Source organism: Hemibagrus wyckioides, linkage group LG06, assembly GCF_019097595.1.
Source record: "Hemibagrus wyckioides isolate EC202008001 linkage group LG06, SWU_Hwy_1.0, whole genome shotgun sequence".
NCBI lineage: Eukaryota > Metazoa > Chordata > Actinopteri > Siluriformes > Bagridae > Hemibagrus > Hemibagrus wyckioides.
The window spans coordinates 15,177,073-15,190,847 of record NC_080715.1 but is presented as its reverse complement, the minus strand read 5'-3'; the positions used below and the strand labels follow the sequence as shown (position 1 = coordinate 15,190,847).

General features: G+C 41.0%; 1 protein-coding gene across 3 annotated transcripts in view; it reads left to right on the top strand.

Annotated features, from left to right (window-relative positions):
* The first annotated feature begins 2,189 nt into the window (after window positions 1–2,189).
* The window catches only part of tanc1b (tetratricopeptide repeat, ankyrin repeat and coiled-coil containing 1b), a 131,370-nt gene continuing 119,784 nt past the window's right edge, over window positions 2,190–13,775 (top strand). For all 3 annotated transcript variants that reach the window (XM_058392995.1, XM_058392994.1, XM_058392993.1), the window contains exon 1: window positions 2,190–2,336. The gene's annotated coding sequence lies outside the window, so the exon portion shown is untranslated. The remainder of the gene's footprint in view (window positions 2,337–13,775) is intronic.

The window sequence follows — 13,775 nt, the reverse complement described above, 5'->3', positions numbered from 1 at the left end:
CTTCAGGGGTTTCTTCCAGGTACTTTGGTTTCCACCCCAGCCAAAAAACAAAAAACAGGCTTGGTAAGCTGATTGGCAACTCTAAATTGCCGTATTGTGTGTGTGTGTGTGTGTGTGTGATGGGTTGGTACCTGTCCCTCGTTTCCCTCACATTGCACACTGAGTGCACAGGGTTAGACTCCAGCTTCCCTGTCACCCTTGTGCAGAAAAAAAATTATAATATATTTTAAAACAATTACAGCATTACAATTCTATTACACCAGGGGTGTACAATCTGATCTGCAAAGGGACGGTGTGGCTCCAGGTTTTCATTCCAACTGAGCAGAAGCCACTCCTGAGTCTATTGAAAGCCAAGATCAGTTGATTAGGTGTGGCTCCTGCTTGATTGGAATGAAAACCTGCCCCCACATCGGCCCTTTCTGGATTAAATTGGACACCACCCATGTATTAGGTTCAATGATTATTTACATTGCAATATTTATCATTAACTTCTATTTACTTATCCACTCAGTACAAAAGTCTTTTATTTATGTATCACTGATATATTGATATACTGATAGATTGCATTAAAAAAAATAAAAATAATAAATAAAAATATATAAATAAATATCAGTATATTATTATTATGCTATTCTGGTATTTATACACCCTGAGAAATTAGGGCACTTTTCCTTTATCCAATGTTGTTTTCTTTAAAAATCTACTAAGCTTAAGCTAAGTGAAACACTTTTATCTTCTTATTTCACACAAAAAATCATTTACATAGGAAAATATGATACACCTTGATGTTTAAATCCTAACAAAATCAATCACAACAAAAGAAAAAGAGTCATGCCTTTATATGTAAACATTTTCTGTTAAAAAAAATGTTTGTTTGTTTTTTTTGTTTGTTTCTGAAACCATGTCCAATCTGTTATGGAATCTGATGTCTGATTTGTTTAGTTGGAAATCCAGTTGCTGGTATTGGCCAGACGTTGATAGTGAGTATGGGACTGGTCCTTAAAAGGTAAACTATATGCAGGTTTTTAAGTAAAAGTTAATAATTAAATGTACAAACGTCCAAAAAGCTTGACAGAATCATGGTGTACAATTTCTTTTAGTGAGAATCTATAAGTAAAATGCAGTTTATTGTGACTGTAATGAACTTTTCTATCCGTATGGTGGCAGTGTTGACATTACTATTATCTCTCTCTCTCTCTCTCTCTCTCTCTCTCTCTCACACACACACACACACACACACACCACAATTAAAGCATGTTCAGTTCACTTTGATTTCTTCTTACTACATCTCCCTATTGCAGACATGTGCTGGACATCTGCTGTTAGACTCTGCTTCTATATTAAAGTCTGTCATTAAGCACACCACATCAGTCACGATCCCTCTGTAGGAGGCCAGCTGTGAGCACTGAGCTCACTCTATAACTGCAAAGGTCAAACTACATTAAAGGCTTCATGCACTTCAGTTCCTCCAGTCATGACCTCATTAACATGTAGAAATCCCCTGTACTGCTGAGGTGATGATGCCAAGTGCCTCAATTACTTTAATCAGAACAAGGCTGTACACCATTCAGTTCCTCCCCTTATTCTCTGTATATCACAGACAAAGCAATGAATGTAACCTTCGCAAATATATTTTCTCTGTCTCTTCTTTATTTTCTCTTATTTATTCCTATATGTTCATTATATAGAATGAAAGAGTTTTAAAAAAGCATGCTTTTTCACCACGACGTCATGCAGCTGGAGCGGAGTGGGAGGAGCCACGCGCGTTCCCTTGAAGAACTCCAGGGTCGTTCGAATCCAAAAGAAGTTGGTATCGACTCCTATTCTAACTCCAGATGTTGGGAATCAATAGAGTCGATTCAATGAGTCAAATTCACACACGTTTTAAAAATAAAACTCAGCAGTGACACATTTATTTGTTGCTTTCTAATGAACATCTTTCCGGGAACATTTCGTAATATGCTTGGGGTAGTTAATAAAGTCAACTCTGTACAAGAAAACGCACTTTAAACCACAGTTATAAGTAACATTTACCAAAAGTACCAAAGGTCAATGTTAGGTCATAACAAACAGATGTTGTTTCTGGCACGAGGGATGAGATCGATAGACAGACTGACAGAAAGCGACATTTTTATAAATGCTTATTTGTTTTGTTCTTTGTTTGATATGAATCTGAATCAAAATCACCGACTCTTTTGCGATGACTCGTTTTCCAATGCGCGGTTTAAGGGAGTCGACTCTTTTTGGGAATGACTCCTAGCCCTTGAGAATTCACGCGGAGAGGTAACGCGCCTGGGAAACTTTTTCTCTGCCGGATAATTCATGACACAAAACAGGTATTTGTGCATTTCTTTTGAGAGTTATCCACGTCTAGGATGTATTTACCATCGATCTACTGTGAGTTTTATTGGGCTCGAGGGATACGATGTGTAGTGTGGATAAAAACGCTTTGCTAAAGTCGTTCATTTTATGATGTGAAAATGTAACTAGCTTGCTAACTTAGATTGGACATGAGGAATGTGCCGGGACTTGTCTCTTAACAGGGAAGTAAGTGCTCGGTGTGGGAAAGAGTGTTTATGTAATAAAAGTAGCGATGATTTATGCTTTTACAAAGTTTTATTTAATGTCAAAACTTTGTGTAGAACTAAGCCGCTACAGAGAAGTTTCTTTGACAGGTTAAAGATCATCAGGGCTTTTTCCCCCTTAAATATAACCGGATACTTTCGGTCACTTTCGTACAATTTTCCAATAAAGTTTTTATTTATTTGAAACACTTCCTCTAGCCAGAGAGACTCTAATGTCCACTGCAGTGGCGTCCCTGGATACCAGCTCTACAGCTTCAGCTGGGGGTTTGACCCCGGTGATCGTTTTAGATGTTTATTTACGGAGGTTAAATATAAACCTAGTGACCTTTTAAGGCGTCTTTATGCTGTAGAAAAGTGTAGTTTGGAAAACTTTCCCTTTAATTTTATAGTTCAGGTGGTAGTTGGAGGAGGAGGAGGAGGAGGAAGTGTGTGTGGATGTACATTAAGGATAAATAAATGAAGGAGATGTGTAAGTGTACACTGCTGAGCTTGGTTATGGAGGATGGACTGGAGAGATCAGCAGGAGACATGTTGGATGGGTTTTACAGGAGCTCTGCTAGTCTGAAATCTCACCAACCCACTAAATCTTTTCCACATAGATCTGAGTCATTGGGGGTGTGTGTGTGTGTGTGTGTGTGTGTGTGCGCGCGCATGTCATTGGGGCTGTGTGTGTGTGTGTGTCATTGGGGCTGTCTGTGTGTGTGTGTGTGTCAGTCATTGGGGCTGTGTGTGTGTGTGTGTCTGTGTGTGTCATTGGGGCTGTGTGTGTGTCAGTCATTGGGGCTGTGTGTTTCTATGTGTGTGTCATTGGGGCTGTGTGTGTGTCTGTGAGTGTGTCTGTGTTTGCGTGTGTGTTTGCCTGTGTGTGTCTGTGAGTGTGTCTATGTGTTTGCGTGTGTGTTTGCCTGTGTGTGTCTGTGAGTGTGTCTATGTGGGTGCCTGTGTGTGTGCGCCTATGTGTCTGTGTGTGTGTCTGTCTGTGTGTGTGTGTGTGTCTATGTGAGTGCCTGTGTGTGTGTGTGTGTGTGTGTGGTGGTGACTTCAGGCGCTCCTCTTATGCAATACAATTTATCATTACAGAATAGATCTGATTTAATAGAGTTTCTGGTGTTAGTCAGGTTTGGTAGGTTTGGGTATTATTATTTTGCAGCCTTGGGAGTCAACAAATAGCATCTATCATTTTCTTTCCTAGCCCTCATTAAATGCATTTTTGATATTCAGTTAACATTCATCCATCCATGTTTCTGTATTGATTATCCTACACTGTATATGGTACCTGGAGCCTCTGTGAGCCTAGGTCACAAGGTGAGGGACTGGGCATCCATCCATTGTTGAGACTTGCACAAAAGCAGACAGAGAACCGTTCTCATGGACAATGTAGAGATGACAGTTATAGCACAACACTTCTGACTAGGCGAGGAAAACCAAAGAACAGGGAGAAGATGCAAATACACAAGGTAGAGGTGGGTATCAACCCCCCAGCCCCAGAGGTGTGAGGAAAATGTGGACCCTAACCTTCAATTATGACATATGATTTAGTAATTATGACCATATATAATGTATGTGTGTGTGTACATATATACGTAGCTTACAAAACTTCAGCTTAATATCACTGATTGGACACTACAGATAATCTGATTAAACGTGTCACGGGCACAATAATTCACATAACACACGTGAGGAGACGTTTATTTACTGTTTTTGGACAGAGTCTCCAATTTGGTAACCTTCAGCGACAAAGCTGTACATTTTCACTGGAAACTATAAATGATGTTCTTTCTTTTAAATGCTTGACAGATTGTTGTGGTATACGAGGGATACGTTGTGACATGCAGTGACTGTTGGAAATAACTTTTTGATATCATCACACTACTATATCCTGTTTGATTTCTTACTTATCACACATTCCTAGTCGCACAACTCTGCGGAGTCTTTTGAGTCGTACGTGTCCCTGTCCATCACATTACACTTTTGAGGACACTGTATAATGGTGGGGCTTTAAACCTTGCTGTTACACACTAAAAAGTCATTCTTGTCTGATAGAGCCATTGAGTCTGAACTATTTTCTTCTACTTGAGTGGTTCCCATGGCCAGTTGGCAAATAACAGGTGCTGGCATCGAGCACATGCTGTTGATTTTGAAGGAAGAGAACAGGGGCAGTGACCTGACAGTTACAACCACTACACTATGTCCATTGTGTGTCAGATGAGTTGGGTTTTAAATCCAAATAAGACAGCCTTCATGGTCGAATAAGGATTTGATGAGAGTGACAGTTCCATCGGTTGAAATATGTGTTGTTTTGAAATCATGGCATGATGGATTTTACAGCAGATATCTTCATCCTGCTTTTTTGGATGGCTCTAGCCGTTATTGGCAGACTTTACACTAGCCCTGTATGATAATTAGGTTAAAACAAATACTGTGCCCAAGTAGAGCCACTTTGCTTAAAGCAGCCCAAATAGCCATATGAATGAAACTTAATGGCTGAGTTCTTTGGCTCATTCAGCAGCACTAATAAAATGGGGTTTATGTTTGTCACTGGACTCATAGATCACATGAGGGACATTTTTATGATGCCTCGGTTGTCTTGGCAACTCTGGTGGCCTGTAGAGAACAGCACGATTAATAACACAGCCTGTGGTTGGAACTGGTGAGTGTGCTGTTTTCTAAAGCCATGCTGTGTGAGGTTCAGTAATAATATAAGGGTGCATGCAGAATTCAGAGCCACGGCATTTAGCAGCCCTAAACCCTGTACTTAGACTTGGCTACATGACTCCTATTGACCTGATCTGTAAACTATTTGCATTGCATTGTCTTAACCATTTCTTAATAACATTCAGTGACTTGGGCAATGAAATGATTCTGATAAATAACATCATCGATGGGTTTGGATCGTATTGTAACGGATTGTAGCGGAACCATCACGCGTGACGTATGAACCACCAAATCGGACCTGATAGCTCAAATCCAAAATTTCATTCTCCTAATGTTTGTAACGGATGGCATTAGATAGCTATTGATACCAGTCATGGTCCCGATCTGTAGGTTTGTGTTTATTTTGAAAGGTCACTCAGTCGATCATTGACACCGTGATATTTGCAGTTCTTGACCTGTGAGCCTGTTCCCATGTGGGGTTATCTACTGCTTGTCTATATCAGGGTTTGGTTATCAGGTGAGATCTGTGCTTTGAGCTCATTCCCTTTCCCTGAATGTCGAAGGATCAAGCCTGAGTCAGGAAAGTTTGACATTTCTGTCTAAAGCTTACTCTTTCGACTAGAGGCTAAACAAACGTACTGAAGTGTACAGTATAATAACCCAGAGCTAGAGGAATTTCTTCTTCTCGGCCAGTTAACGTGTAAAAGTAATCAAGCGGTAGGAAGTCTAGTTTGCTTTACTTTCTCCACATTTAGTGTTGTTTTCTTTTGTAGGTCCAAGCATGTGCTGCGCTTGTTTTTGGTTACAGTAATTTTGTGTGTGTGTGTTTTTCCTGTTGCTAAAATTCCACAAGGAGCAAGACATCAAATTTGACAGAAAGGTGCATCTCCTACTCAGGCAAGCAGGGACACCCTTAAATTTTCCTTTCATTATTACCTATTCTTTTCTTTTTCAATCACTGCCAGTGTATTCGCTCTGCCACACCTTGTTGAGTGCTATGTAGGACAGTTTATGATCAAATACAAGCGCTTTCTCTTTGCCCTGATTGGCAGATTTATTATTCTACTTTATGCAGGTGTGGAAGCTGATATCTGCTTTATTAGATAATGGACAGATAACGTTTCGTGATATGCGTGGAGAGAAAAGCGAGGCTTCATATCGCATGCTACTGTTCGTATGTTGGAGTTTTACTCTACTGTCATGTCAAGTTGACCCTGTTTCCACAGCCTTAGGTCTAACAGTAAATCATGGGAAAACATGTCTCAACTCAGACTCTCTACCTCAGCGATACAAGGATAACGACACGCCCTTCAACGGAGTTGTTCCTTCTGCTCCTGTGTAACTTTGTTGTGAGAAAACCTCTCCCAGAACCTGTTCATTTTATAAATGCAGACTTTATTATCTGCTCTGAACATCTAATGGGTGAAATTATAGTTTAGGTGAGTACAAGCCAGCTTTTCTGACTCCGATTTTTCTCTTTGATGATTAATACAGCTACCAAGTCTAGCCAAGAGATAACTGAGGACCAATTTATTTTGAAACCCCTCCCTCTGACGTTTAAGGATATATTCTGTAATGTACAGTTCCACATGCACCCACATGGTTTCCACTGTGTGATTTCATATACTCTACAATATGATCCAAAAAAAAAATACTGTACAATATGATCCAAAAAACATCTTGGCCAAAATCTCTAACGACCTGTGCTCTAACATGTTCTCCATGTCAGATGCAATGAAGATAATCTAGTGACAGACCTGCGATTCAACACGGTCATTATGTTCTCCTCACATCATCGTCCATGAACGTGGACTTGACAGATCGCATAAGCAGAAACAATTTCACCCTGAGTAATAGTAGAAATGTTGTGTCTAGAGAAAACACAAGGAGACAGGGATGTTTGGAGCAGTTCGTAAAAGTGACCAGAATGGCCATTCTTCAAAATTGAGCTTTTTTTTTTGTCCATTAGGATGAAGGATATCTTTGTAAGTCACTGATTGAGGGAGCAGGCATGCTGGCTTGTAATGGACATTTATAGCTGTCCCTTAAATTTTGTGTTCTCCTGTGCTGTCCTCTTATTAGTGACACTTTTTCCCCTTTTCTTTACTCCAATTTGAGAATCTGCCAGTTTCAAACCACCAGCCAGCTCTCGTGTATCATACTACAGCTACCAGCCAGGGAGAATAACACGTGACTCCCCTGAGACACGTGAAGCCAGCCAAACATATCCTTTTTTGTGTGATGTAGCATCGCTGAGCTGAATAACACACTCTGTGGAAAGTGCTCTTTGCCCTCTTCCACATACATGAGTTCACAGATGCCCATGATGTTGCTGTGATTGACAGGGGAGGGCCAAATTCTGCCGTCTATCCCACCCTGAGTGCACAGCCAGTTTTGGTTCCCGGCCACGGATGGATGTAACGCTGTAGGGAATTAAGCTTCGAGAGTGTGAATGCTTTTCTGGACCTTGTGAGCTATGTTGGTGGTTTATAAACGAGTATCATTGCTCCTGTTTTAATAAATGATTCATGTCATCGAATCACAGCCAAAGAAAGTTTTATGACATTCGATATTTGTCTGTCTGTAAGCTAAGGCTTTAGTTATACTCTAATGCTTAGGAGAGTAATCTTTTCACATGGGTATGGGGTATCATCCACGTTTAAAAGATAATATGAATAATCTAAAAAAGAAAAAACACCACTTGGATTTGGCCGGTAAATTGGACATGAGCACTCAGGCTTGCAGTCAGGAAGTAGGCCGTACAGAGCACATCTAATTAGCATCATCTGAAAACACTTGAGATTGCTTAGATCCAGATCAATGCTTCGTGGATAAATTTTCCTTTCCAGCTAAATTAGATACAGCTCTTTACACACCACAGACAAGTCGGCAATCTATAAAAACTGCCTGACTGTAAAACGCACGGTTTGACTAATCGCTCGTCCCTCCAGGGAACAGAATGATGTCATGCTAATGGGTTCGTCCTATCGTGAGTCAAAGGCTGTTCTTCTGATTCTTCTTTCTCTGAGTAAAAAAACAAAACACTCGCTATACTACTTTGTCAATAATCATGTGAAACAAGTTCGAGCGATTCAGTTAGTTTCTGTTATCATTGTATTGTCTATATGCAAGATATTTAAAAATAAGCACACATTTGGGGGACGTCGACGACACAATCTTATTTAACAATGTTATTTAATGTATTTTTGTTTTTTGGCAGAAACATGAAATGCATCCAAAAGTAACATAATCTTGTAGGACATGATTTTCTAATGTCCCCACCATTTCTCCTTCCTGTTTCTGAGCACTGTGAAGCTCGCAGAATTTTTTTCTTCCCAATAAAATAGCAAAGCTATTGAATGTTTCAGAGCTTTAAGTAATTCTGACATCGTGTTAAAGTTGTGCTAATTTGTTTTTACTGCAGCCTGCGTGAAAGTTTCACACGCCCGCTGAATGCCTCCGAAAGCCAGGGAGCGTGAGGCGTCCGTTTCTATGGTAATAGTCAATGAGTCCAGTCATCGGATGTAAATCTAAAGACATTTGACACCCAAGAGCTTCGGCCCGAGCTCATGATGAATGTGAAACAGTCCGACGTACAATTCTGATCGGCATGTTCAGGCATATCGGACGGTGTAGGATTTCAAATCCTTGTGTGAAAGTGGCTTAAATCACGATGGAAAACTCATTAAACGGACAGATCTGTTTCATATATGAGGTAAAAGACCGGCCTGCAATGTGAATGTGCTGTTGTTTGTCTCAGCACAGAAGAATACATGGTCAGTTTTACGGGATGTAGAGCTTAGTAGAAGAGCACTGCTGATATTAGCCTGCTCACTGGACACTAGGAACAGCTATACCCCTGGATTTGAGAGAAATTAAGTTTCAGATACCTGTTCTTGGCTGATAGGAGTAGAACACGATGTGGTCTTCTGCTGTTGTGGTCCATCTGCTGCAGGTTTCAGTGTGTTGTGCTTTCTGAGATGCTTTTCTGCTCACCGTGGTGATAGAGTGATTATTTTAGTTTCCTTAGCCTTTCTGTCAACTCGAACTAGTCTGACATCAGTAGTGAAGCCGTTACCACCTCCTAGATGTTTTTCCCCTGCTCATTATATTCTCGGTGTGTGAAAATCCCCAAATATATCAGAGATTTCTGAAAAGCATTGAGCACCTTTGCCATGTTCAGAGTCTCCAAGGTCACCTTTTGTCCCCATTCTGATGTTTAACGGGAACATTAGCTTTCAGATCAGTGGAAACTGTGAAGCACCATCCTGGCAGTGTGTCATTTTGCGCTTGCTCATTTCCCATTTCAAGGTGAAGGACGCATTCATGCTCTCCTGCATTCACCAATTATTTAGAATAACGTTTCTAATGGAATAAAAATGGGCGACGTCCATTAACTTGCCCTTATTTATTTGGCAAATCTATTCTGAATGAATTTGTTAAAGGTCCACAGCCTGTTTAATTTTTTTTTTTTTTGTCACCGTTTGTTTAAACATGTTTTATTTTCAGTGCAGAAAAGGGTCACAGCTCTTTGTGTTTGGTGTTGTGGTTGCCATGACAACTTCTGCCAATCCTCAAGACTCATTCATTTAGAATAGGTCTGATGAAAAGAAGCAGTGGTTAGGCGAGGGAGAGAGCAAATAAGACGAGTCGAAGTTCGCTTCGTTTTCCTATTGTTGAAGACACACACACACACACACACACACACACACACACACACAGAGAACATGTAAGCGGTACAAACTTGAGGATATCGCCCTAAACAATGCCACATCCTCTTTGTCACCGCTTCCCTGCCTCTCCGATGTTCCACATGTCTGAGGATAACTCTTGAAGCTGAGCTCTTGACCTTGTGGTCAAGCAAGAAATTCTACATACCTGGAATCTGAGGTTGACTTAGTTTTTAGAACTTGTCAGACTTGCGGCATTTTTGAAATCAATAATCTTGCATAACAGTATATATGTATGTATGTATGTATGTATATAGGCAGAATGTGATGCACTGCTTGCTTCCCTGTTTTTGTGATCTTCCCACTCCATCTGCATATGATGGTGCTTTCTCTGCGCCATGCTGCTTCTGAAGAAATGAGACATTTTCAAAGACGCAGCGTTCCCAGGGTTGCTCTTTCAGTTAGATAATACTCACAGCTCAAATGGCAGTAGAGGCTTTGAGGCAGCAAGTCTCCTATCAGCACACAAGGGATAAACTCCCTCTGTTTTGTGCTCGGGCTACCTGCTTTGAGATTCTCTTTGTTTTCCTTGTTGAAGTTCTGTGTTTCTTTTCTCCATTTTGTGTCCTTTTTTTTGATGTTTGTCTACAGTCTTTGTCGACACATGTTTTAATTAACTTTCAGGGTCACATATGGAGGCAGTTAGAGTGAACAAGGGATAAACTCCTCCCTCTCTCTCTTTCTCTCTCTCTCTCTCTCTGTCTCTCACACACACGCTGTAGTTGAATCTATGCCTCTGGTCACCTTGTGACTTTATTTACTTTGCTCTAATATGTAATGTACACTCTTTTTACCCCCCGCCCTTCTTTGTCTTCTCATGGATGGTCTGTATGGTCCACAGAAATCTGCAGTTCCTTTAAAACACACATGAGCCTTGGTTTGTATGTGTTTTTAGAGAAGTGACAAGCTCTTCATTCACGTGCTTGTGTCCAGTAAACAAGATTATGCAGGCGTAGTTGACCGCACAACGTTCATCTACACAGATTTGGGATCTCTGATGCGAAACTGATCTATTCTCCTGCAAGTTGTTTTGCTGTGCGCAGTGCTGCTGGAAACATGAGTCCAATTTGCAAAGCCTGTGTGAAGTCTGTAAAGTGAGAACATTAGTACCCTTGACCCATTCCTCCTGCTTTAGCGTATAAGGAGAGAGAGAGAGAGAGCATTAAGTGTGTTGGGTAATAAGGCTTGAACAGTTTTCTTCTTCTGTTTCTTATATATAATTGTGCCTGCCAGCTAAGAGAAGTGAAAATCATTCAGTACAACAGAACAAGAACGTACACCCACCTAATTAAAGGAATCATTTACAAGCATTTAGCTAATGATGGACATGTGAGAGTAGAGATTTGTAAATATGACTCAGACCGTCCTGTTGCTGATGCTGTACTATTTTCTTTTAGCTATTTGGGAGTTTGTTTTGGAGACTTATCCATGGGAACTGCTATGAGTTCGTCAATACTGTATGAATGCTTGGCATTTCCTGTCCTTTACTTGGGCTAAATGCCGTTCTGACAGTGTTCTGATGGAGAGGATAAAAGACTGGAAACCTGCCAATGCTCTCAAACCCAGGCTTGTGTGTTGCTGTACATGATTTTGGGCAGTCTGCATAAAATGTTCCCAAAGAAAACCTATAACGTCTTTGCAGCCTTATCTAGAATACCTCCACCAAAGGAGTTTTTTAAAATGTCAAGTACTTTTTTTTCCCCCCCACGCCAACATAGTCCACCTTCATGACTATGCGGAACATAAGAAGGAGAAGTAGGCTTATATAACCTTCCAAAAGCTGAACACTTTATATGAGATTTTTAAACACAGCGCTGTTGGATACTGTGATCCTGTGATACTGTGACTGACACAGTCCTCCTTTTTCATGATACCATCTATCTTAACAAGGTTACCTGTACCACTGGCAAAGAAGCATCCCCATAGTATGATCTGACCACTGCCATGCTTGACCGTTGGGATAGTATTCTTAGGATTGAAGGCTTCTCCTTTCTTATGCCAAACATATGTAACATCCATATGTCTAAAGACTTCCAGTTTAGTTTCATCTGACCAGAGGATGGATGACCAGAAGTTTGGATCTCTATGTAGGTGACCCCTCACAAAGGCTAGGTGCACATCACGGTGTCTCTGGGTAAGGAGTGGTGCCTTTTTGGGGCAATGTCCGTGTAGACCACCTTGATGCAGAATTCACTGAGCGGTGGATCTTGATACCGTGTCTATTAGAGACACTATGGTGGTGATATGGGGGTTGTTGTTTGCATCACGGCAGATCTTTCTAGCGACTCTAGAGGATACTTTGTGCTTCCTGCCTGTCGGATTCTGTGATCGGTCAGAAGATGCCGATGTTCTGCAACCTGGCTCAGATAGAAGCTCCAGATGCAAGGTTTATATTAACGCACTCGTAATGCTTTACGGTTTCTATAGCAACAACCTACATATGGACGTTGATGCGGTGAAGGTTTCTGCAGGATGATTATTTAGCGTTTTTAGAAGCCTGTAGTGTCTGGTGAAGCTGGAAGGTGAAAGTCTTTAGGGCTTTGATGCTTATCAGGAACATGACAAGCTACATTTTTTTTGTCTTATTTACTTCAAATGAAAAACAAAGGAGTGGCTGGTGAGGGAACCACTGTTTATAGCTGTTGTAAAGCTATGTAAATGAGAACAGGAACCGACTTGTTTTGCTTTAAACATAACTATAAATGTATAAAAATATGTTTTATATCCCGCCATGATTTATTCCTTACTTACGGTATGAAATAGTGGGGTATAACTGTAGCAGTATAAAATGTAATAGAGATGTATATAACTGATTGTAAGGCCGTGAGTGGAGGCCAAAAAGATGTTCGGTTTTATAAAGTGCAGTTAAAAATTATGGCGGAGGTTTTGGCCTGGATTATTAGGGAGGTAGGGTAGGGAGAGTATCTTAGAGTTTTGTGTTTGTGTTCTTGATGCAGATGATAGAAATGTTCTCGTTTGTGTGCCTTGTCTGAGCTCATGATGCAGCTGCTCAGGGTGGTGTCTGTAGTTCTCCTGTAGGTCGTATGGATGGATGGGGAGGCTCGTTCAGTTTCTATAGAGCATTGAGATGGTGGTGTTTGTTTTTTTGGCTAGGCGTTATTGCTTGGCAGCAATTCGTGGACTAATCGTGACTTTGACTCTTTTTAAGTCTAGAGTGGGATATTTTGTGCACAAGCTACAGAGTAGGGGTTAAGCATGGACGGCTCCATGAAGTCTTCATCAAATGTTAGTGACGTGAGTGAGACCAGGCATAACATTATGACCACCTGTCTGATATTGTGTTGGTCCCCCTTTTGCTGCCAAAACAGCCCTGACCCATCATGCACTGTGTATTCTGACACCTTTTTATCAGAACCAGCATTAACTTCTTCAGCAATTTCAGCAACAGTAGCTCGTCTGTTGGATCGCATCACACGGGCCAGCCTTCACTCCCCACATGCATCAGTGAGTCTTGGCCACCCATGAACCTGTCTCCTGTACCACTGTTCTTTTCTTGGACCACTTTTGATAGATACTGACCACTGCAGACCGGGAACACCCCACAAGAGCTGCAGTTTTGGAGATGCTCTGATCCAGTCGTCTAGCCATCACAATTTGGCCCTTTGTCAAACTCGCTCAAATCCTTACCCTTGCCCATTTTTCCTGCTTCTAACATCAACTTTGAAGACAAAATGTTCACTTGCTGCCTAATATATCCCACCCACTAACAGGTGCCATGATGAGGAGATCATCACTTCACGTCTTATTCACTTCACCTATCACTGCTTATAATGTTATACCTGAT